The 25,439-nt window shown below is 38.4% G+C and overlaps 1 long non-coding RNA gene and 1 other non-coding gene across 2 annotated transcripts in view; one reads left to right on the forward strand and one right to left on the reverse strand.

Moving 5' to 3' along the window:
* The first annotated feature begins 790 nt into the window (after positions 1-790).
* Positions 791-985, forward strand: LOC111775507 (U2 spliceosomal RNA). The gene has a single exon (XR_002811215.1). It is a non-coding gene; the product is annotated as a U2 spliceosomal RNA (small nuclear RNA).
* Positions 986-6,371: 5,386 nt separating this feature from the next.
* Positions 6,372-25,439, reverse strand: part of LOC138915828 (uncharacterized) — a 40,427-nt gene continuing 21,359 nt past the window's right edge. Inside the window, exons 6-7 of the long non-coding RNA XR_011422156.1 lie at positions 23,740-23,860; positions 6,372-6,812 (exon numbers count right to left, since the gene is read on the reverse strand). This is a non-coding gene — a long non-coding RNA (uncharacterized lncRNA). The remainder of the gene's footprint in view (positions 6,813-23,739; positions 23,861-25,439) is intronic.

Here is a 25,439-nt window from a genome sequence, read left to right on the forward strand (position 1 = left end):
ATCTACTTTAAACTGTTTTCTAAGGCAAAAAGTCAAGACAAATAATTCATTCTGATACCTAGCTGTTAAGGCTTTGAATAAGAGAAAGATGTAATAATCTGCAGCAAATAGTCAGATGTTAGGCTGAGGTTCCAAAACTCTTGGTATTGATTGTGTACATTTTTATTTCAGAGGATCAGTGTATTTCAGAAAAATGCCTCCCTGTGGTAGAGAATAACAACATAGCTCATAACTTTCTTCTAAATATTCAAATGAATGCTCGGAGAGACCTGTACTTAGCCCTTCAATAAGTTGTTTGTAAATATGAACCAAAAGAACTGTCAGTTTCATCCTGACGACGAAATCCCTAGATTTTTCACTTCAAGAGTATTTTTTTTCCTCAAAGATTTTATTTTTCCTTTTTCTCCCCAAAGCCCCCCAGTACATAGTTGTATATTTTTAGTTGTGGGTCCTTCTAGTTGTGGCATGTGGAACGCCGCCTCAGCCTGGCTTGATCAGTGGTGCCATGTCCACGCCCAAGATTCGAACCGGTGAAACCCTCGGCCGCTGAAGCCCAGTGCCCAAACTGAACCACTCGGCCACAGAGCTGGCCCTGAAGAGTATTTTCAACTATTAATTTATCTTCATTTAAACTTCAGATGTTTTTCAAATGACTTCACCATCTGTAACTTATTTCAAAAATTATTCCTACTTTAAATACTCATTTTTGGGTGTGGTCAGACAGCAATATAAAGCAATCAAACATTTTATCACTTGATAATAACTAAATGTTATATCAAATTATCCACTCACCGCTTCTAGGCCTTTTGGCTAAGATCAAGTGTAGTATCTGTTCTTATCAGTTTAATATCTGATACATCCTCTATCCAAGGACAATATATTAAATGGATTTTTGGAACAAGGAGATGGAATAGGAGCTTGCTTGCTCCGTCCACTCCACGCATCGACCTGGTATTGCAGTACTTCCAGGAACGGTGCACCAAAAAAAAATTGTCCACTCTTGATTCTGCTCTCTCGTGATGAAAGGATTATCAGCAGTAAGCTATATAAGAGAAACTGGAAAGTAAGGGTTACTGAACTTGGTACTGTTCAGTATTGCTATTCTAACCCTCTCTTTCTCTTTCATGTTTCAACAGAATGTTTCAAATTAGCAAAAATTCTTCCTTCCTGAATTTAAAAAAAATCACTTAACTAATAAGACATAAGTTCCCCATTCTCTCATTTTTGTTTAAACAAAATAAGGAATAAAATGATCTGAGATTCAAAAATAATTCAAAGATTAAAAAAGGATAGCTCAACTAAATATTCTGATGAAACAAAATTTTAATATTATTTTTGTCAACTTCTGGAAACAAAGGACACTATTCAAAACACATGTTTAATATACCTACCACTAATATGTAACTACTTTAAGGTGTAATATATCATTACTTTTTTACTAGAATCAATAGGTCTTTATTTTCTTTCTAAAAATAGATTGTCATACAAAGCTTGCTATATGTCTAAAGAGGCCACGATTTGTAGTTATATCTATTTTTCCATACTTACTGTGCCATTGAATAGTAAGCATAGCAAGGGTTGAAAAATAAATACTACATATTTATATATGTCTGTATTATAGTATGTTATGGTTCTTTTTCCTGTTTTACAACTCCATTTGTTGCAGAAAAACATTAAAATATTTTCATATTCTCTTTCTTTCTCTACTCACTATGAATAATTCTCTCTTGCCTCTTAAACTCCTGGGTCTTGTGAGGATCAGGGTACCAGGTGAGGGAAGAATTGAAACGAGTTTGAGCTAGTTAGATTGCTTTAAATTGGAAATGACAAAGAATTGTTTGTAGAAGAAAATTATGAAAAAGAAGAAAAAATAAAGGAAAAGAGAGCAAGAAAGGTAAGGGTCAATTCATCTGGCTTGAGGGAATATTTTGAGGTGTTCTGAGGCTAGAGTTCAGGGTGAGCTGCTCTACCATGTGGCACAGGGCTCTAGGAAGATGGGTGAAAAAGAAGATTTAAACCAATTTTGTTGTATATTATGACTGAAACTCCTCTTTGGTGTATTTCAGGGAGACAGTGGTAAATTTAGTTGCTTTCCAAATTTTTAGAACTGTTGTATGATGTTTTTTTGTTTTCCAATTACACACCGTGTTCAGGTTGCTTTCAGAGCGAGAGCAACGAGGTCTAGCTCTATGTGGATTATAATATAGATTATGGATTATTGCTCCACTAAGTGTAGATATTTAACCTGCAATTCCCAAGAAAATTAGTCTTATTTTTCAATTTCTTCCAAGTGTTGTTGTGAGCTATATAACATAATAAACCAGATGATTAGGAAGCTGATATATTCTGCAGCTTCTATTTGGTTACAAGGACTGAAAAGTTTATGAGAAAATATTTAAAACCAAAGTATATTACTACACAAATCAAAGCAGCTTGTGGCATGATAAGACCAAAATAATGCATAACTAACGTTTACTGAGTGCTTACTCTGTGCCAGGCTTTGTTCTAAGCGGCTGATTGTATTAATTAATTTTATATGCTCACTATAACTCTGATGTAGAACTAGGTTTTTCCTTATTTTTCCCAAAGAAGAAACTGAGGCAGGAAAAAGATAAATAACATGCTCAAAGTCACACAACACCAGCAGGTAGATAGTGGTGCTGTATTCAAAACCAGGCAGTCTGGTTCCAGATCCTGTGTTTTTAACCTCTATGTTATACTATATCTTTAATCAAAGCTTATATTTAATCTATAAACTACAAAGCATTATACTACTGGTACTTGCCCAAACAGGAAAACTTAATTATTTCATAATAACAAAGCATATATAAGGAAATCAATTTTCACAATGTGAATTTCAAAACAATCCTATTCTCATACAAATAATATAAATAATATACTTTGTACTGTGTTTCGTTTATGTTCTACCCCAACCCATCTACTCACCTTCCTTTCTGGCTAGATCTGCCATTGTTACTACTGAGTAATATACACGTAAATCTTGGTGTCACTTATTTGAGAAAAAAATAGCAAAGTCACTTTTTTCTGCCTTTTTTTCTTATGTGAGGGAAAAATACAGTGCCAGGGTGTTTCAGACTTATAAAGGGGAAATTTGACTAAGGGCTTCTAGGAGAACTTAGTTTCTGCCCATGTACAGTACAGAGGATGGAAGCTCTCTGCAGAGAGTGATGATAAGTAGACTGATAGATAATTATATATTACATATTGTAATTTATTTAATATATACTGTATATATTTGGCTAAACTAATAGATATAAGTCCTATTGTTGAATCTAGGTTTCTTCCTGAGAAAATTGTATCAGATTTCCTCATTGTTGCTCTAGGGCCATAAAAGGGCTGACAGTTGTGAACCCTGGGAACACAGATGTCAGTTAAAATTTATGGTCATCTTAGAGAATAATGCATGTAACAGAAATGTGGAAATGGTCCCAGCAAGACACTGAAAGGGTCAATCTGTGGACAAGTATATCCAATGGTCACCATGGTAACAATCCTGATGGGATAGCTATGGAGCAACCTCTCCTTCATTCTCTCAAAAGATAATTCTCCTGGGGATGACCTGTACTGAGGTTTTACCAGGATTGTCTCTGTAGCTGTTGAAATAAAATTGCCACTTCCATAGGGAATTAAGTAGAAAACGACTTTCTCATGGAACAACAACCTAAGTCACTTCCAAATACCATACTTAAGGGACACTTTTAAGAATGGTGAGAGCATTCGTAGCATTCTAAGAGGATGTTTCCAGAACCACCTAGACTAGGCTGATTTCCAAACCATCCCACTGCATTGTTCCACGGGACTCCCTAATGTGGAATTCAAAACCCAAGACCTTTTCAACGTGTAGATGAGTTCATCCACAAAGTTATTTAGTTGACTCTGAAAACATCTTGTGGATTTTTTTGTGAGTTATCTTTTTAGTGCAGAAAGATGAATGCCTTATGGGAGACCTTCAGAAAAATCTCATTTGGGGAACTTGCTCTATCTGCTACCACCATGTAATGATTTTTTTCTTCACATGGGAAGTAGGTGAGATTAACGGACTAGTCTGTAGTTCTTGCTCAAAGAACTGTCAGGACCCACGACCCTTTCCTAGAATATAGACTGCTCTCTGTGCTGGGGAAGAGAGTTTCCTGCATGTAAATCCTCAGCTCAAAGAACTTTGTTTAGGTATCAGTCTTGCTTTTCTGTTTCTGTGAAGGATAAGGAGACACTTGCCCTCAGTGCCCCAAACGACATATGAGGATTGTGAGTGGGTCTCACCACGGGCCCACAATTTCTTCCCTGAGGAAAGTAATGAAAGGGTTTGGAACACCTTCCCCCTTTCTGACATTAACCCAGTCCTGCTGGTGGAGGCTCTGCTGTAGGTGTCAATCAAGCCCTTTGTCATTCACTCCCACCTCTGGAACCCCAAACCATTTGGAAAATTAAAGAATCCCACCTTCAAGCAGAGGGCAGGAACATTGCAGGTAATATCTGGATATCGCTTATCACTGGACTTGAGATAGAATAAAGGGACAATGAAACTTTTTTGGCTGGTGTCCATATCTTGAGGACTTGTTATTGTTTTTCTCTTTGTGATATAACAGTTTCAACAAGCAGTCTAACCCCAAATGGAAAGTATCTCTCTTTTTGACAAGCCCTAGAACTGTACAACTTCTGAGTGAAATTCTCCAAACATTAATCCCATGTAAGTGCAGATCTGAAATAATGTGATAAACAAACAGACACAAAATAACAAATTAAAAAACAAGCGTAGATGATGAGGGAAAATCATGTGGAGTCTGTAAGACTAAAGGCAAAAGAAATTGTATATAAGCACTATACTCTAGTTGATAAAATTTTTCTCCACAGAAGTGTAGGTCAACAATTCTAATACGGTTATGCATGTGTGTTGGAAATGAAAAAATAAGTATATAGATGGCAGGTGGTGGGAGCCAGGTGTCTCACTGTCGGAGTGAGAGTTTACAGATGCACAAGGAGAGGAGGCTAGAATGATCCATGGGGTAATGGATTAAAGTTGGAGACATCAGTATGAATACATATTTAGCTTCATATAGATACAGATGGTTACGTATAGAAATATGTGTAGATATGTGTGTATACACATATGCATTTCCTTGTTTTATCTGCTGAGAGGGGCTAGAAACAATGACATCCCAAAAGCAAAGAGCACACCTAACATTCAGATCTGGTTTCTAAGATCATTCTCTAGTAAAAGGAACAAGGGATCCTTGGATAAATGGCTGATTCCGGGACTGGTGTGGGCAATATACAACATGAACTGGATCATCTTGTGTCAGAAAGGAAGTGTTCAAAATAAAACACAAACTCGCAATGATGGGAGTATGTCAAAGGGCCACAGAAGCCAACTGAAAGAGCTCCCAATGGCCAAAACTGGCACAACTGGAGCAACCAAATAAAGTAGTATTGGATTATAACCCAAAATAAAATAAATGTCCATGAGTCCATACTAACATAATTAATAATTAAATAAATAAACAAATTGGGGACAAGAGACAAATCTCTCACGCAGAAGAATTCCAAATAATTTATGTAGATACTCTGCCTTCAAGGAGGTGGAGCATAACTCCAACTCCTTAAGTGTCGGCTGTGCATAGTGACTTCCTTCCAAAATCTACGGTATGGAAAGAGAGAAATAAAGAGTAACTTTACAGTGGAGAAACCTGACAAATACTACCCCAACCAGGTAAGCAAGGTCAACATCAATAGTTTGTCATGTTGATAGTATGCACTCTTGATATGATGAGATGAAAATAGCACTTTACCTCTGAAGTCTTCCTCCCAAAACCCACAATGCCAGTCTAATAGTGAAAAAAATATCAGAAAAACTATAATTGAGGGACATTCTACAAAATACCTAACCAATACTCTTCGAAACTGTCAGAGTCATCAAAAACATGTATGAGAAACTGTCACAGCCAAGAAGAGCTTGAGGAAATGTGACAACTAAATACAATGTGGTATCCTGAATGAGACCTTGAAACAATAAAAGGACATTTGGTGAAAATGAAGAAAATGTGAATCAAGACTTTATACATTTGTATAGACTTTGGTTAATAGTAACCTATCAATATTGGTTCACTGATTGTAATAAATGTACCTAATGTAAGATGTTAATAATAGGAGAAACTGGCTCAAGAGTATGTGGTAATTTTCTGTACTATGTTTGCAATTTTTCTGTAATTCTAAAACTCTTCTGAGAAATAGTTTATTAGAAAAAAGTACTCATCTTACTGTAAGTGTGTCTGGTTCAATTTATGGTCCTTTTGCAAGCACTGGCAGCCTTCTCTTATTTAACATGTTTTTAACTGCTCTTACCAAAATAGCAATTTAAAATTTTAAACAATTTTTATTATAATACATGGATCTTTAATGACAAAAGAAATACGTACTCATGGTGATTGGTGAACTAGTACAGAGATATATAAAGATAAAGTTAATTATCACGCTGCTCCTCTGTCTTACATTATTAACAGTCAGGTGTGTACCCTTCAGACCATTCTTCATGTCATAAAAACATTTGTTGTTGTCAGTGCCATTGAGTCGATTCTGACTCCTCGCGACCCCGTGTACAGCAGAGCGGAACGCTGCCCGGTCTTCTTGCACCATCCTCTCATCTTCCAGTGCTCTATCAGACAATGCTCTGCTGCTATTCTTAGGGTTTTCAAGGCCCATTTTTTCAGAAGTGGGCGGCCAGGTCCTTCCTCCTAATCTGTCTGTGTCTGGAAGCTCCACTGAAACCTGTCCACCGTGGGTGACCTTGCTGGTATCTGAAATACAGGTGGCTTATCTTTCAGCATCACAGCAACACGCAGCCGCCACAGTATGACAACCGACAGATGGGTGGTACAGTTCCCTGACTTGGAAATGAACCAGGGCTGTGGTGGTGAGAGCATCGAATCTTAACCACTAGACCACCAGGGCTGGCTCATAAGGATATATATACACATATATATGGTTTTTTAGTGAATTATATTATATACATTACTCTGGAATTTAAATTTATTACTTCATGTCACATCATGCATAAACGTCCTTCCAGATAAATATGTAGTGTCAACTCTTTATAAAACATCACAAAATTCTGTATTATGGAAATCTTAGAGTTTATTCAGCCATAACTTTATGGGTCCTGTTCAGGTTGTTTCCAGTTTACCCTCTCCACAATTTAATAAATATCTCTTACAGATATCCTGCTACACTCATGCTTTTGTTTCTGTAGAGTAGATTCCCTATGATGTATGGGTACTTCTAATTTAAACAGATTTTCTAAGTTTAGTTTTCATAAAGTGGGAAATTAGCATTCCAACTAACAATGTAACTCTGTCCCTACATCCTCACCAAGCTGGATGTCTCTCTAGAGTTTTGCCAATTTGGTGAATGACAAACGTCCTCTCATTGTTGACTAACAGTGAGACTGAGCATCTTTTCATTTATTTATTTATCATTTGGATTTCCTCTTAGTGGTTTTCCCATTCACAGTCTGTGCCCATGTTTCTTTTTCTACCGGATTGTCTCTGTTTTTTCTTAAGTTTGGAGATATTTTTATTTTAGGAGTATTATCCCTCTATGTGATATATAGCATGGAGTTAATAACACGCCTACTGCAAAGAGTTATTGTGAGAATGAAATAATTCAATATATGTAAAGCATTTAGAAAAGTGCCTCGTTCATGGCAAGTGCTAGTTAAACATTAGTTGCTGTTATAATTGCTACTACAATATTTTCCCCCAAATCATATTTTCTCTTTTGAACTTATTTGGGATATCATTTACTATAAAACTTGTCTTTAATTTTGAGAAGACATATATGTCTACTTTTTCTTTGTGTCTTACTTAGAAAGATCCTCCTGGCCACTTTATATAAATTTTCTGCTATAATTTCATCTGGTATTTTTATTGTCTTTGTTTTAACATTTAGACTTTTAATCAATCTTGGATTTAGTTTTAATATGGGATGGGAGAGAAGTCCTGGGTTTTTTTTGACGAATAACCCATTATGTTAACATCATATATTAAATAAATAAAACTTTACCCAATTAATCAATATACCGCTATTGTAATATATTAATTTTCTGTATATTCTTGTATCTATTTCTGAATGCTTTATCTATGACACTCATTAGTTATTTCTTCTCATGCCAATATGTTACTGATTTGGTTACAGTGGCTTTATAGCAAGGGGTAATATCTAGTAAAGCACTTTCTCCATCATTGTTCTTTTTCATATTTTTCTTGTTTACCCCTGGTTATTTATTCTTCCATTTGAATTTTAAATAAAACTATTCTTTTCCTGTGGAGAATTACAAGGGAAGGAAAGGTGTTTTCTGCATGCCTTTCAGGAGACCACCCTGGACATGAACGCCATCCCTCACAACAGCAGCCATGATCACACGTCTTACTTGTATCTACCATCTCTTCCTCTTTCCTCATCTTGCTCTCCACACTGCCACACTCCTACTTTCTGCCAAATAAACTCTTTGCCACCAAGACCTTGTCTTAGGCTCTGCTTTTGGGGGAACACAAAATAAGACACTTTTCTTTTTTTAAAATAAGAATAAAAATATAACTTTAGCTGATGTCAAAAAGAGGAAGATTGGCAACAGGTGTTAGCTCAGGGCCAATCTTCCTCACCAAAAAAAAAAAAGGAAAAAAATTCTCTATTTTTAAAATATATTTTGGCTTTGTGTGTGTGTGTGTGTGTGTGAGGAGTGTAAGCCCTGAGCTAACATCTATTGCCAATTTTCCTCTTTTTGCTTGAGGAAGATTATCGCTGAGCTATCATCTGTGCCAGTCTTCCTCTATTTTATGTGGGATGCCACCACGGCATGGATTGACGAGCTATGCTAGGTCCGCACCCAGGATCCAAACCTGCAAACCCCAGGCCACCAAAGTGGAGCACTTGAACTTAACCACTATACCACTGGGCCAGCCCTTGTCTTCTTTTCTGATGAAGTGTATGATCAATTTTTACAAATGTTCCATGTACATGAGAGAATGTGTAGTCCCTGTTGAGTAAAACGTTCTATGACTAAATCTATTGAAATGAGCTTTGCTTGTATTATTTACATAGTCTATCTCCATCTTGTTCTGTCAAACAACTCTTCATTTTTAAAATTATATTCACATTACTTCTAGTTTTTGCTTTGTATGTTTCACTGATAATATTATTTAGTGCATGCATTTTTTGCTTTATCATTGCATAGTTTAATGCTTTGGCCTAGAATTTTCACTTGGTCTTGTTCTAATTTTGCCACATCTGCTTTATTCTGGTTTTTCATTTGCCTGGTATAATTTTGCCTGGCTCTTTGTGTTTAATTTTTTCCCTCCACTTTGTTTGAAATATATTTAGCTAGATTTCCTTTTTCACCCACACTGATAATTCCCTGTCTTTTAATTGTGAGAACTGATATAAGTTTTAACTGATCATTTTTTGTTACTTTGCCTTATTTTATGTTCATACTTAACTATTTTTTTCTCGAATTTCCTTCCTTTAACTGACATAGGAAATTACATTTTCATTCTCTTTTTTCTTCTTTCTTAACTGATAAGGTCTATTATACTTACCAGTTCTAATACTTTTTATCTTCCTAAGAAACATAATTAAACCAGATTTCTCTATTATTATTTTAAAATAAAATATCAATTATCTCTTCCACATTTCCTTACTTGATTACTTCCTCCATAACAAGATGAAAATTCTAGAATTATTTGATATTCACTCAGTTCAGCCAGCCCTCTGAAGAAAATCTTTAGCATATTTTACTCGCCACTCAGCATCGCACTCCATCCACAACTTTATTTTTCTCTTACACAATTTAAACTTTTGGATTCCAGGCTATCATTGGAATTTCTCTTACAGTTTGTCTCTTCTGTTTCAAAAATCCTTCCTTCATGACTCTATTACAAATTCCTAAGCAATAATACTAATTCCTTAAGATTTGTAACTCTCTATGTGATTTCATTGCTCCTCATTCTTTCCTCACCTCTTTTCTTGCCCAAGTTTGAAAGTTCTCTTATAATTCCATTGTCATTTGATAGAATAATGCTTCCTAAAGTATTTTTGTTAGACTAGCTATATAACTGTTTTATTTCTAAATCCTTATAAATTTAAAATGTCCTTCATTTGGTGCCACAGGTGAATGGCCAAACTGAAGAATGACTTCTTCGATGGCACTTCTTTCCTCTCAGTAGACTGTTGTCATTACGTGCTAGGTGATAGTTTCTTATACTACAGATGAGAAGTGTGATAGTAGTTGTCAACCTATTTTTTTCTTTCTGGAAAGAACTTCCTTTACTCTTGTAATGCAGAAATATCACCACGTCATGCCCTTTTCAATGAATCCTGTCTGAAACACAGTGAACCACGTAAGTCTGTGGTCTTTCATCAACAAAGGAAATTTTATTTTATTTTCTCTTTGTTACTTCTCTGTTTATTTTTTTTCTCTTTCTGGAACTCCAATTGTATTATGTTCTGACTCCTGAAACTGTCCTCCAAGTCTCTTCTCTTTTCCTCATGATTTCTGTCTCCTTCTGTGTTTTGTTTTGTTTTTTCCATTATGGCTTATTTTTGCACTTAATCTCCCAAACTACTCATTTATGTCTCAACTGGGACCATTCTTTTTTTCAGTCTAATGAGATTTTTTAAAATTCATGATTCATAATTCTAGGAAGTCTTTTTTACGCTATAATTTTGTCCCCAGAAGCCTTCCTTGCTTTCTTTTTAAAGGACAATTCCGCCTCTCCCATCACTTTTAGTCCAATGAGAGCCATTGGGTTTTAGCTTGGTCTTCACCTTTCTGGTTAGTGAATCTGCTAAAGTGGTTGGCATTTCCCCTTCACTCATGTTTGAGCTCCCTTGGCTGTTCAGTCTGTTAGGCTCCTTCAAACAGGGACAAAGTAGAAAGTGATAGAAGCTACAGCAGTTGCTTGTTTTGTTCATCTTTTCTGATGGACCAGGTTTCTTATTTTGATATTTCCTCTCTCTTAAGACAGAGGAAAGAGCATATTTTCTCTCTGGTCTCACCAGATGCAAACAATAGCCCTCTTCCTATCACAAGACAGTGAACAAATCAGTGGTTCATTTCCAAGATTGCTGAGTTCAGCTTGTCTCCTTCCGGGTCCTTAGACCATTGGGAAGCACAGCCGTCCTCGGGAGAATTTACGGACATGCTTGAACTGCCTCATGAAATACCGGACTTCACACTAAGCTTTGAAGAGACACAGGCTATCTTTTCTGCTGTTGCTTCCTCAGCTCTTGCCTGGCACCAAGGAGAATGAAATCCTCTCCCTGAACTCTCATGCTCTGGGCAATCCTGTTCCTCTGAGGGCATAGCTGTGACTAAAGAAGGAACTGACAAGACTGCCATTGATCCTGTTAAGAAACCTCCCCCGTCAAACCCACCAACAGTCACAGCCTCACCAATGCAATTTACCTGTGAGACTCTTTGCACCAATCTAACCTCCTCATGCCCTACAACCCCAATCCACCTGCCTGGAACTCTCTGTCCCCACTGCTCTCACTTTTTTCAGGTTTCTGATGAAATGTGAGCTCCCAGAGAGGCCTTTGTTGTTCATTCTACGTAAAATAGCAAAATCCCATTCCTTTGTCCCCTTACCTACTTTATTTTTCTTTAAAGTAATCATCTTATTTTTCTTATTATCTGTCTCCTTCTACTAGAACATAAATTCTATAAGAGCAGGGATTTTTCTGCTTGTTATTTCTGTATCCTTATAGCCTAAAACAATGCCTAAAATGTTATAGTTTCTCAAAATATACTTGTTGAATGAAGAAATAAATAAGATTCTAGTACATACTGTGGCCTCAGACATATCTTCCTGACTTGGTCAGCTTTCAGATCTAGTTGTTTCATTATTCCATAGGCAGAGTAGGGAGTGAGAAAAAAAAATCTAGGATCTCTGGGCTCAAGCCACTTTCTATTTGAATACTCCCACTATGGGCCATGCGAATTTTTAATGTAATCACTTTTATTTACAAAATGATAAAATAAATTTGTGTGAACTCCCAGTCAAAGATGGCACATGGAACATATGCATCTATTTCTGTTTCTTTAAATCACAGCAAAATGGTAATAAAGGATTTTTAAGAGCATAAACTTATTAAAAGGAGAATAGACGCAAAGATAATAGCTATAAAATTTTATAAGCTAGAAAATGAATAGATAAGCAGGAAAAGACTCAGAAAACCTGAGAAAAATTAATCTTAAACTAGCAGAGGTGGCAGCTAAAAGCCAACAGAGGTTTAAATTACGGAATTGCCCAAATGCTCAGGAATTGGTAATCACAGAAACCACTAGTAAGGGAGATAATCCCCAGCTACACCTTGGGGATAACTGGGCATATATTCTATGAAGAAATAAACAGAGGTCTCTAGACTTGGAAGCCAGTGCTGGGACAGGAAATACATACTCAAAACAAAGATAGTACATGAATATTTGCATATTCAAGGCTGAGGTCACACTTTTAGCTACCTCCTCCCTTAACAGCTAGACATAGGCAGCTAGATAGTCACCCTTTGTGCCAGAAATGGGTAGAGTCTCCTCTAGGTACTGGACCAGCCCCAAAAGAGACTGAACTTCTCAGATTACCCTACAATTACACTCACAGTCTTTAGGCGATATTGTTCATTGCCAATTTGGCTAAGTTGGGAGCTACATTTCCCTTTCTCTGTGTGGTTCTGAGTTAGAACTGGCCACGAGGAAAACTTGCAGGAAATTTGGGGATGAAAGTTAATCAGTGGTCATTACTCTCGAGAATCCCGCAGTTAAATATCCTGCCAGGGAGTTCAGAGTCCCTGGCAGTCTCCAGCTTGTCTCTCCCTCTCCTCAATTCTACATCTAGCACCTCTTCCTAACCACAGGCCCTGGTAACGAACAGCATTCCCAGGCCCCGCCCCCCCCAGACACCTGGGGGCAAACCTGCAGAGACAGTTCTGAGGGAACAGTTCCCCACAGGCCTCTCCTTGAGCTCCTGTTTGGAGCCTCACTCTAGTGGTTGAACACACTTGGTTTCTTAGATTCTCGTAGAAATCCCAACTTGTCCACCCACCTCAGTGTCTGAAGAAGAACTTGCTAGTGACTTTTCCTCTGATCCACCAGTCCCTCCCTTCCAGGACTCCCTCCCAGTCCACTTCTGTAGCTCCTCCCACAATTATTTAGTTCTAATCCCTAGGACAAATCTCTTAGCATTTCTAGACTTAGAGAGTCCACAAACCCCATTCACGTGCTCAGCTTTTTAACCCCTCACTCTTTATGTGTGTTGACCAAGCATCTGGGGAAAGCCTCTAATAGGAAAGACCTAAAACCATTAAAGAGGACAAAACCAGCTTATGGCAAACAGAGAGAAAAAGCTTCCTGCCCTAAAATACTATCATAAATCTCCTTTGAGAGAGAAAAGGCAATACTGCAGACACAAAACAGGACAGGATTCTATTATAAGCAAATATTCAAACAACAAAAAGGGCCCTGAGAATTAGAAATACGATAGTAAAAATGAAAAATTCCTCACAAGACCTGAAGCACAATATTGAAGCCATCCCCAGAGAGTAGAACAAGAAAATAAATAGAACAAGAAAAGATTTTTTTTAAAAAAATAGAAGACTAATCCAGAGGATCCAAAATCTGAAAAAACAGGTGTTTAAGTGAGAAAAGGAAGCAGAAAGGAAACAATTAACAATGAAATAATTCAAGAGAAGTCGCCAGAACTGGAGGAAGAGTTTTTAGATTCAAAGGTTTCATACACTGTCCAACAGAATGGATGAACATACACCCACATTAAGGCACACCATTTAAGATTCCACAACACTGGAGAAAAGAGAAGATCCTAACAGCTTCTCAAGAATAAAATCTGGTCACATACAGAGGACTGAAAATAAGAATGGGTTTAGACTTCTAAACCTCAATAATGGAGCAGTGTCTTTAAATTTTGCAGGAAAATCCTTTCCCATATACAATTCTATACGTATTCAAGTAGGAAGGTAAATTTTTCACCTGGTCAAGTAAGAATTGAAGGGTAGGTAGCTTCACTCACCCTTTCAGGAAGCCACTAGGGAGATGGTCAACCCAAGTAAAAGTCCTGACAATTCCAACATATGGGTTTTTTCCCCAGAACACCAACAATTCTCAGACACCAGCTGGATGTCCTACAATTCAACTCAATTCTGACACGGTCTACCTGGAGATAGCAGCAGATTCCACAGGTTAAAGGCTCAGTCCTTCAAGACTAAGACTTCTTCCCCATCCCCACTTCAGAGCCAAGTGCAAGTCCAGGTTATCACCTGTGCTTCTGACCAACCAGCTATAGACTGAGGATCCAACGACCCCCTCCTTGGGTTCAATTAATTTGCTGGAGTGGCTCACAGAACTCAGAGAAACATTTTCCAAGTAAATTACTGATTTATTATAAGAGGATATAACTCAGGAACAGCCAGATGGAAGAGATGCAAAGAGCAAAGTATGGGGAAAGGGCGCGGAGCTTCCATCTCTCTCCAAGTACACCACTCTTTGCTCTCTCTGAATCTCCATGTGTTCACCAAACCTGAAGTTCTTTGAAGGCTGTCTTTTTTAGCTAGAGGCTTTATTACTTAGACATGATTGATTAAATCATTGATTTTCGGTGACTGATTCAACCTCCAGCCTCTCTCCCCTCCCCAGAGGTCAGAGGGATGGGACTGAAATTTCCAACCCCCTAATCACATGGTTGGCTCCAGGGCAACCAGCTCCCAGGGAAAGGTGCATTCCAAAAGTCACCTCATTAACATAACAAAAGACACCTCGATGGCTCTCTTCCCAGGAAATCCCAAGGATTTTTAGGAGATCTGTGCCAGAAACAGGGAGGAATATCGAATATATATTTCAAACCATGAGAGAAGTTAAACCAAGAAGAATACATAGGACAGAACAAATATGAGAAGTGAAGAGAATTCTTAGGTGATGCTGAAGGGAGTAAAGATGTACCAGGAAGAGAAGACAGGCTCAAAAGTATGAAAGCAAGAATATGTAAAGTGCTATGTATCCATAGATAGTCTTCCTTTATGGTGAACAAATAACGTTTTGAAAATAATAGGACCATTGCTTGTGTTGATAAGATCTACAATGCTGATGATATATAGCAGAGACTGAGTGATGCATCAATGAACATATGACCTAGGTTAACAGGAATTGTTGTACTAAAGCCTTAGTGTTTCTCTTTTAACCAATATCTGAGCAAAAGACTGATTCTTGCAGGGTGCAATGCCTAAAACACACAAATACACAATCTGTGCAAGAGAATTTATTTTGATCTAATTGATATGTGAATATAGATACAGATGTACATAGAATATCTGCAGAAGTTGCATATTATAAGAAGCTGGTAATAGTGCTTGCAACTCTGAGGGTGGAAAACCAGTTGACTGGAGAGAAAAGAACGTGAAGAAGACTTATTTTTCTCTTCTCAGTTTGCAATTTGTCACTTCTGAATTTTGCACCGTGCACATATTACCTATTTCAAAAATCAAAATAAAACGCACAGACATACACACACAAAAGAATGGCTTTAAATTTCTCAATAGCCAGTGAAAGACAGAAGCCAATGGAATAATGCCTTCAGATTTCTAAGGAAAAATTGTTATTAGAATGTAATATGGTATGTATGGAATTATCACCTAGAATTCATACATAGTCAAACTATCAAACAGACATGAGGATAGAATAAAGATATTTAGATATTTTCCAGTTTTTAAAGGCCTCAAAATACACTCCGTGGGTGCCATTTCTCAAGAAGAGAAATGGAAGAGGACTGGAAAATATATTTCAACGGTTGAACAGATAAACCTAGAAAGACAAAGATGTAGGTTATGGGAAATAGAAAATCCGGCTCAAGTTGTTACCGCACAAAATTAGGGTTCTCTTACCTGATGCACACAAAAAAGCCAATTAATTACAGCATCAGCTTTTGGGAAAAGAAATCAGCTTTATTCTGTGAGATAGATCTGCAGGGAGACAGAGTGTGTGTATCCCGAGATCTGTCTCCTTGATTCAGGATTTGGGGCAAAATTTAAGAGGTTAGGGAGAGCAGGCTGGCACACAGAAATGCTGGCAGAGCAGGTTTTGATTGGTGGGCTTCAAGCATTTATGGTAAGGTTCTGACACTCAGGGAAAGGTGGGGATGGAAGTTTACCACTGGATCTTCCCGAATGACAGACCCCTTGCTTCTGATAAGAGTCTGACTTTTAAGTTCCGGTCATGTCCCGGTCCTTTGGTTCCATAAGGAGGAAAATCTTTGGTTCCACAGTCATTTCAGATCAAGATTTCTTCTTTTGCGCATGCTCTGGCTATTTCTGAAAGACAATTTCTTAATCACTCTGTAGATAAAAGATGGGGTCTATTTGAACTGTCTCTAAATGGGCCTGTGGTTACAAAGTAAGAGGCAAAAGGAATTGTCAAGTGAAAGGCAATCCCAGGATCACCACTCTGAGCCAAGCCTAGTAGACGTCCAATCCAGATAGAACTGGTCAGAGACCTCAGAACCTCCAGGAGAGACTGCTTCCAAAAGATAAACTGGCTAGAGCCCCCCCATGCCCCTGAAAATCCTGAGAGGAATTTTAGAACACTGGTTTGTGCCATTCCTGGTCCTGCTTGCTCTCAGATGCCTGCTTTGCCATTCTCCTGCTCGATTCTGTGTTTCAGGATGGATGGTCCCTGGAGATTGACTTTCTCAGCCTTCTATGTTGGCTTGTCTTAGTCTGTTCGGACTGCTATAGCAAGATACCACAGACTGGGTGGCTTATAAACAACAAACATTTATTTTTCACAATTCTGGAGGCTAGAAGTCCGAGATCAGGGTGCCAACATGGTCAACTGAGGGCCCTCTTTGGGTCATGGACTTCTTGCACCATCCTTACATAGTGGAAGGGACAAGGGGGCTCTCTTGGACCCCTCTTATAAGAGCATTAATCCCATTCATGAGGCTCCATCCTCATGACCTAATCACCTCCCAAAGGCCCAACCTCCTAATACCATCACATAGGGTGCTAGGATTTCAACATCTGAGTTTTGGGGAAACTCAAACAGACCACAGCAAGAATCTTATGATTGAAGCCACTGGTGACAGTTTAGAGGACAGAAAGCAAGGAAAATCAGATTACTTATTTCCTTCCTTCCTTATCTTGGGCAACTTCTTCAGCAATATTGGTGCTTCCTTTTTGATTCCAGCTCTCCCTGGACATCATGGCTTCAGACCCTAGGGTACAGCAATACCACCTTCCTCTTTTTTCTCTTTAGCCTAGAGATGCTGGTAGCTTTCTGCTGTTGCTAATTTTTTTAGTTACTCCACTGTCCTCTTTCAGCTTCTCAGCTTCTGCCTACATGTCAATTCCTTGCATTAAATTCCCTTTGTTATAAATACTGGAAGTGGTTTATTTTTTTCTGATGAGACTCAGACTGATACACGCTTGAATTACAAAGTACCTAATCTGAGAAAAACATAGCTTTCTTAGATTACAAAGAAATCTAAGAAAAACAATAAAGCAAAATAATTAATAGCAGGGAACAAAATTTGTGTAGGAAAGAGAAGATGCTCATATTTTACTATATGGCTCAGCTCACTTTTATTTAAATGGTGAAAAATAAGGCAAGTAATGAATACTGGTCTAACAAATATTAGGTATACATTTAATAATCCAAACCTTTCAATTCGATAGACCAGATCATAGGATTTCTCCCACAGAGTAGAAAAAATATTCCTTCTCCTTATAATGGGTAGACTATCTTGCTGCCCTATTACAGAAGGAGAATACAAAATAGAGTCAGGAAAAGGGAAGCCCTTCCCTTCTGGTGTAGGTGACGGGGAGAAGAAAGCAGAGAAGAAAGAAGAGGGAGAAAGGAAGTGCAGGATGTAAAACATGGATCCTGAGCTCATTTCTCCAATCTTTCCAGAGAAAGCAAGTAACTTGGGTAAACTCCAAATGCATGAGATCTGGCCTCTCTCTATCTTTGGAACTTTAAAAGGAGACCCACCTCTCAGAACCAGAGGCAGAACCATGCCAGGTAAACGTAGCAGCAGCTCTGAATTCTAGCTGGCAGCTTGTCAGGGGGACTGTTATTGTGAGGATGAGGGTTCTCAGAGCTGGAGACGGAAGAACAGAACACTCAGACTGGGGTTTAGAAGTTTAGACAGAACTAAGGAGTGCCAAGGTGGGACCCAGTCAATATGGAGAGAACTCCAGGTCCTCACCGAGCTGAGGGCCAAGAGAGAACAAGCTCATCGCCATAATTGTCAGCAGTGGAGTTCAGCAATGGACACAGCCCAGAAAGGAAACAAACCAGCCAGTGCGCTCCTAAGGATCAGCCTGAGACCAAGAAGATCCTGTTTCCCTCAGTTCTCTCAATATCCTGAGGTCCAATAACCCATCCCCTCCCAAAGGATGCCACCTTGGAAGGAACCTAGAGGAGGAGCAGAATCCGAAAAGAACCTGAGTAATGCAAGGTAAACTGAGTTACCTAAAGAGAAAAGTTAAATTATTGGACTCTACTGTTTCAAGCTGATTTGGGTTAAAATTGGTTTACATTTTTTTTCTCACGATCTGGGAGACTTAAAGCTACTCTTTTCTTTGCACATTTGAGTTGCAGTGGAATCAATCTGTCAGCTCAAAATACAGAAGGTTTAGCTGCAGAAGTGAAGATTTTATCTGCAAGAAGACTGAAGCACAGAGAACTTGAATGTCATTGCCAAGGTTAAAGCTGAAAACAGAAGGGCAATGTTGACTACGCTTGACCTTAGTAGAAAGCTGGCTGTCTTTGCCAAATACAAGGATCTTGATTCCGTAGCAAGGGTTCTTCTCCCTACATTTGACTCTTCAGTCCCTCCCTCTCTTTTCCCACCCCAGCCTCTGGTTAATGAGGCAGCTCTTTATTCTGCTCAGGACCATATGTCTGATGTTCCTGACAGATACAATTAGCTTTAAAAAACCACAGTTACAGATAGCTAAAAAACTTAAAAGTTATTTTACAGCAGGTCACCTATGAAAACAAGTCAGGGAGGAACCTAAAGTCACTGATAGACTCTGAACAGATGTCCTTGGCAAGAATGGAATGTAGGAAAGAGAAAATTCCAAACCATAATCCCACTTCGAGAGTTCTAATAACATTGATACAGCTTTCCCAGTTTAAGGTTTATAATAACAGTAAACCTCTGGTGAAAATACAAGTGGAGAATATATCAGCTGACAAGAGCATATTTTCAATAAGAATGATCACTCAGACTTGACAACTGCTTGAATGTATGGATGGTCAAAACAGAAAAGTAGTTATTAGATGTATGAGGATTCTGGGCATGAGGCACTCTACTCCACCCACCATTTCACTTCCTTTTACAATTTGAGGTGCTCCTGGGCAGCCAGGACTTAATTATTTTAACAGCTATTCTCTGTGTGTGTGTTTCAAAATAATTTGATTCATACTCAGTGCAAGCCCTCAACAAAACTGTGGGCTCTTGTTATAAAACTTTGTAATTTACAACCTACGGTTGGATATATTCTTCCCTGTCACTCTCACAATATTCTGTGTGACAGACGATACAGATGAGAAACTGTGGTTCAGAGAATTAAAGTGATTTCTCCAAGGTCATGTAACTGGAACCGGAGAAGCTGGGATTCAAAACCGAGTCTTCCAACTGTAAATCCCTTTCCACATGGATTCCTTCCTGAATTTATCTGATTTACCACAGGGCGATGACTCCTTACCCTTAACTCTGCCCTAGCAAATTACTCATACTTCTTCCTTATCATCAAAGAGTAGTTTGTCAAGAATCACTGTCAAAAATTCTTAATCTGGTGAACTGTATTGCCCTCCTAAATTCAACTCTAAACCAAGTTATGCATAAACAGAAGATCCTTGGCCTGAAGGCCTGAGATTCTGAAATTTTCTGTTGTGCCTGACAGACCTTTCTGATCCATCACACTTAGTGCATCAATCTTATCACCTCGAAGAACACATTGTAAAGAAAATAATGTAACGTGATTGATGTGAACAGATGTGACACGGGACAATTAAGTTTCAGTTTAAGGACCCAAGGAGAAAAACACCTGATGCTTTATAAGGTTCACTAAACAAAGACTCCATTGCTAACGGTATAAATACAATTTATAGGCTTTGTTTTCCCAAGTGGGACAGAGAAGAAATACAATATATGTAAATAGTAGAATGTGTTTTTATCCACCATGCGTGGGTAGAAAATTCCCTCTGAGTGCCCGAAATCTAATATTTGCCATTGCATTCCAGAGTCAAGTTTAACTTAGCAATGCTAATCCACAGGGGAAAAAATAATGTTTCAGGAAATAAATTATTAATCATTATTATACATATGGATGAGAGCATTTCAAAATAATTTAATATTTCACTTTAAGAGAAATAAAGGATTTTAATAGTTTGAAATGTAAATATTTTATTGGGAATATTTTTAAAGCATTTTAGATGCTGAATTCTTAAAAGGCCTTTACATTGTTACCAAAAGTTGTGACCATTCTTTTCAAGGTCTTCTTTTTGTTGAATTTCACTTCATAATTTAAGCCTATGTGAAATAAAGACCAAAATATATATGTATATATATTTTAAATTACCTAACGCTTTCCTGGGAATTTTTTTCCATTCTTGAGAGGTGTAACATTTGTGTATTTAACTATCTTGGTAGAGAGAATAATATAATCCAATGCTTTTGTAGCATATCTTTATGGTCACTTTTTAACCTTTCTCTCTTTCTTACCTCTATTAGTCTTTCTATCTTGCCTTGCTGTCTGCCTCTCTTTTTTTTTCTCAGTTATTTCTTTTACAAGAGCCTGACTCTCTGATGCTGTACTTCCAGCCCGTCATGTGCACAGTTTGTGTTTTCTGGGAAGCCGGCGGCACAGACAGAACATTCCATACAGAGATTGCGCCTCAAGGTGGTTGTCTGACCTTGGCCACGTTACTCAATTCTGCTGCCTGAGGTTTCTGATCTTTATACTTGAGACAATTACAGCTATATATCTCACAGAGTAATTTGCAGGAATTAAGGGAGACAATTCTAAAGTGCTTAACATATTTAGTAGTAGTAGTAGATGCTCAATATATTAGTTTCTTTTCTTCGTTACTTAAGGGATTGACAGCTTAATCTTTTTGTTGAAGCTACAGCTTTATCTCCCAATTTTGTATCCTATTTCTCTTCATTAGTGCCCAAGAAAGGCAATGAAGATGAAAGCTACAGGTTTCTTCTCCTCTTTCCCTTCTCTAATGAAATTTAAGCACATATTACGAAGCATTCAGCATGGTGAGAACTAAAGAAGAATTAAACAATTTATAGGGAGGTGAAAATTGGAGGAAGGAAGGGAGAGGCATTACAATTAGGAGACAAAACATTGAGTATGGCATCCCAGACCTTTCACAGTAATTGCATCCAGTCAAGGTCCTGGCCTCTCCTCCAGAGAAGTCCCTACTTCAGCCACATGGGAAGGATCTCCATACCCCGAACTTTCTTATTTCTCTGCTGTTGCTCCTTGTATTGTTTTTAATTATAACGTCCTTCTCTCTTCTCTACTAATCAAAATTCTACTCAGTCGTCAAGAACCGTCTCACATGCTATCTCCTCTGGGAAGCTTTCCCTGGTTCTGCCAGATGAGATTAATTACTGCCTCTCTCTCTGGCTCCACAGCTTGCTTATAATATTAGTGTAGCCCCAGTGTTTACTTGACAGTCTCCCCTACAAAACGTCTTGAAGATAGGATCTTGTCTTATTAACTTATCTATCTCTAGCATGAAAATTCAATACAGTTTTATAGAAGATTAAATATGTAAAGATCTATGTGGTAGTCACCCTACAGTTACATTGTTCTTAAAATTTGTTTAAAATAATATTTCATGGATGTTGAGAGCTTAAGGCATTTCTTCAAACTTCTTTGTGGGGGGGATCAAAATTGGCCACCCCAAAACGTATCTCTTTAGCTTGATTATTTTTAAGCACAAAAGACTCTGAAAGAAACTTTGACCTTCCCCATAACTGCCTAAAAGAATTTGAGATAGAAGGACCTGTCCCAGGAAGGAGCTATCACCATAGATAATTCTAGGTCAGGTAGATAGGAAGGCATCTAGCAGGGGCCATTTTATCAAAAGATCTCTTTCTGGTCTCATTGTCTATAGATGGCCCAGCAAACACTTGTTTATCAAACATTTGCTTTTCCATCTTCATGTGAATTGCCTTCCTCCACTTTGAAGTCCCAAGCCACTACCCCCAACATCCTCCTCTGTCTTTAGCTAAGATGGTAACTTTGGCCATTTTGGTGAGTTACTCAGTTTTCCTGGGTTTCTCCCATGTATACATGATATTAAACTTTGTTTTATTTTCTCCTTTTATTCTGTCTCATGTCAATTTCATTCTTAGGCCAGCCAGAAGGACCTAGAAGATAGAGGAATACCTGCATAGCATCCAACTTATAAGATTCTCTCATGTAAGCACAGTTACTAACAAGAAGCAGAGAGATTTGGAGAAAGCATAATAATGGGAGATTGGAAATCTGGTTCTGTGCTAGCTTTGTCATTTATTAACTGTATCACCTTGAGCAAATTTTGTCTTTGGGCCACAGTCAACTCATTTGTAAAATAAGAGGTTAAACAAGATGATTTATGAGATTTTTTCCAGCTACAGTATTCTACCATTCTACAAATACCAATCCTAAAGTCTTAACATTACATTGTTTTCACCCAAGGACTTATACTGATAACACTGAGTTTAAATGAAACCTTAAATTAAGATGAGGGTGGTGACTTCAAAACAACTGGAGAAGAGTTATCTGTGATTGGGATGCTGTGCCATCCATTTTTTTCTGAAAAGTTTGGGAAAGACATTGTAGGGGAGGAAGACATTTCCTTTACCCTCTCTGGGTTCTTCTGGCCGGAGAACGAATTAAATTCACATGAGACAGAATAACAGGAGAAAATTAAAGAGCTTTATAACATGTATACATGGGAGAGGTTCAGGCAACCTGAGCAACTTGCCAAAATGGCTGAAGCCACCACCTTAAATATCATCTTCAGCTAAAGACAAAGGAGGATGTTGGAGCTGGGAGGAGCCAGTTACAGGAGGTTACCAGACAAGTACAGTAAACAAGAGTAAAATTATTATGCAGATTTAAGTCCTTGCCTTCTGCATTGATTAAGAGTTTCTATAGATAAAGTCATCCCCCCCTTCTTCCTAGTACAGAGAGGGAGACACCTTTACAGATAGAGATTTCCTTTACAATGTAAATATCTCTTAACAAAGAGATATTTCTGGTCTCATTGTCTATAGATGAAATTCTACTTTTCAGGGTTTCTTTCCTGTATGCAGTTTTTAAAAGTAACCAGCCCAAAATAATCCTCATGCCAAAGAGACATATCTTGGGGTGGCCAATTCTAGTCCTCCACAACATCAATGTTGACATGTGGTGTTGGTTGCCCTGAGTATGAAATCAATGATTGCCTTAGGTCATCTCCCTAGAAAAAGAGCCAGGAATGAAGATTCCTGTTCAAATGATTTATTGAGGGACTGTTCTCAGAAAGGGAGTGAAGGAAGAGGAATAAGGCAGGGAAAAATAAAGCTCAGTAGGGATGTAGTCTCAGCTGAACAATAGCTTTAGTCTGACCCCATGAAGAAGCTCTGGAACATGAACTGCACCACAGATTTGACTCACCTTGAAACATAAGGGCTGACCTTTGGATTTTCGTCAGTCAGTCATTGGCCAAGGTTGGGAGTGTATAGTCTCTGAGGGAGGTGAGTTGGCTCCTGGCTGCCACTTGACCTAGGGCGATTCTCTGTGAAAAGAACAGGGAAAATTTGAGCTGTTAGTGGTTAACACTAAAACCTCCTGTAGGATGGGTGCTTCAGCTGATAAAAGCAAGCTAGACAGGTGCCAACACCATCCTCTGATTAAAATTCCTTTGCTTCCTGGAACAAAAGCAAGTCCTCAAAAAAGAAGTGTTTCCATGTTAGAGGAAACATGTTAATACTAGAATATTCTAAGTTCTGAATGTAGCCATGCATTTACTCATTCATTTCTTCATTCAGTGAGTTAATAAACATTTATTGAGTCCTGTGTGCTATGGCACCTACTCCAGTAAAACAATGCAACTGTATTCAATTCAGATGCCCTTGAATGTGTCAGTCTAATGGTTTTTAGTGATTTGGTATAACAAACCCTACTTTTTAACCAGAGTTCATCACTGAGTGGGATTGGTCCACACACTATTCTTTCTGCAAATGGCCTCTTGAGAATTGAATGTGTTGCTTAGACAAAGCTATATATATCAGAGGATGGACCTGAGTCCATCAGGAACACCAACCAGTGACCTGGAACAGTCAAGACCGAGGACCCGTGGATATCACTTTTGTCAAAAACAGAGCTCTTGGCAGTATAAGAGCTTCTAGATGGTGTTACAGAACATACAAGGGGCTTTGAATTCATATGCTCTACAAGGTGTGCATTAACGGTTTGGTTTTTTCCTCTTGTATAATATTTGTTGGGTCCTTTCCTCTTGATTAAACTTCTTTTGGGTTGTTTGTGGCCAGCATGCTTGCAAGTAAGGAAGTTGTTGCCAGCCTGCTGGAATGTGCAGAGAATGTTTGCTACAACCCTCAATGTCGCCCAGGTCCTACGAGTCGTGGATGTCTCTAATAGACAGGAAAATTTGCACTTAAATCACTTGCTTCCCAAAGACAATGACTGTAAAGAATGACTCCAAGATTTCCAGCCTGATTATATAAAGGATAACAGTACTGTCAAGTGAGACAGAAAATACTGGAAGAGGAGGTTTGGGAGACAAGCATTTGAACTGGCTCAAAGAACGTAACAGCTCTTTCCCATTCAGGCAGATATCTCCTAAGAGTTCTCCCTTTGTGGGAGGCTTTGCTTCTTTTATTTTTTTGTTTGTTTTTTGTTTGTTTGATTTTGGTTTTGGTTTTTTTGAGGAAGATTAGCCCTGAGCTAACTGCTGCTAATCCTCCTCTTTTTGCTGTGGAAGACTGGCCCTGAGCTAACATCTGTGCCCATCTTCCTCTACTTTATATGTGGGACGCCTGCCAAAGCATGGCTTGCCAAGCAGTGCCATGTCCAGACCCAGGATCCAAACCGGCGAACCCCGGGCCACCAAAGCAGAATGTGAGAAGTTAACCGCTGCGCCACCGGGCTGGCCCCCAGGCTTTGCTTCTTGAGCCTGATAACTCCTTCTTGCCTAACATCATCTCTAGTTCATCCCTTTGGATCCAGTTCTTAGTCTTTTCTCTCTCATTGTAAAGTTTGAAACTCTTTCTTGCTTCCTTAGCTACTTTGCCAGGTGTTGTATATGTGTTGTCCTTTATCTACACTTCATTTATGGACTGGAACTAATTTCATCA

The sequence above is a fragment of the Equus caballus genome, chromosome 10 (assembly GCF_041296265.1).
Source record: "Equus caballus isolate H_3958 breed thoroughbred chromosome 10, TB-T2T, whole genome shotgun sequence".
Lineage (NCBI taxonomy): Eukaryota > Metazoa > Chordata > Mammalia > Perissodactyla > Equidae > Equus > Equus caballus.